The sequence below is a fragment of the Aptenodytes forsteri genome, unplaced genomic scaffold (assembly GCF_000699145.1).
Source record: "Aptenodytes forsteri isolate BGI_AS27 unplaced genomic scaffold, ASM69914v1 Scaffold19, whole genome shotgun sequence".
Lineage (NCBI taxonomy): Eukaryota > Metazoa > Chordata > Aves > Sphenisciformes > Spheniscidae > Aptenodytes > Aptenodytes forsteri.
Genome location: NW_008795327.1, coordinates 151292 through 152208, shown reverse-complemented (window position 1 = coordinate 152208; position 917 = coordinate 151292).

The window sequence follows — 917 nt, the reverse complement described above, 5'->3', positions numbered from 1 at the left end:
GTGGTTGAGTCACCATCCCTGGAGGTATTTAAAAGACGAGTAGATGAGGCACTTAGGGACATGGTTTAGTGGGCATGGTGGTGTCAGGTCAACGGTTGGACTCGATGATCTTAGAGGTCTTTTCCAACCTCAATGATTCTATGATTCTATGATTACAGGAGCTTGACCCCTACAGTCCATGGGCCCTGACATTATCCACCTAAGGTTGTTAAGAGAGCTGGCTGACATTGTTACAAGGCCACTCTCCATAATCTTTGAGAAGTTGTGGAGATCGGAGGACGTCCCTGAAGACTGGAGGAAAGCTAATGTCACCCCCATCTACAGGAAGGGCTTATAGGAGGATCCAGGAAATTATAGGCCCATCAGTCTTACTTCAGTCCCTGGGAAAGTTATGGAATGAATCCTCCTGAGGGCTATCACAAGTCAAATGAAGCACGTGATTGGGAAAAGCCAGCACGGATTCACCAAGGGCAAATCGTGCTTGACAAACGTGATCGCCTTCTATGACAAAGTAACCTGCTCGGTTGTTGTGGGGCAAGCGGTGGACGTTGTCTACCCGGATTTCTCCAAGGCTTTCGATATGGTTTCCCACAGCCTCCTCCTAGAGAAACTGATGCGTTACGGTCTAGACAAGTGGTCCGTGCGGTAGGTGGGGAACTGGCTGACAGGCTGCACCCAGAGCGTGGGTGGTAAACAGCTCCTTTTCAAACTGGCAACCCGTCACAAGTGGGGCCCCCAGGGATCGATATTGGGCCCAACGCTGCTTAGTATCTTCATAAGTGATCTGGATGACGGGATCAAGTGTACCCTGATGAAGTTTGCTGATGATACCAAACTGAGTGGGGAAGTGGACGCTTGGGAAGGGAGAGCCACCCTGCAGGAAGACCTGGATAGGCTGGAAGAGTGGGCTAACAAGA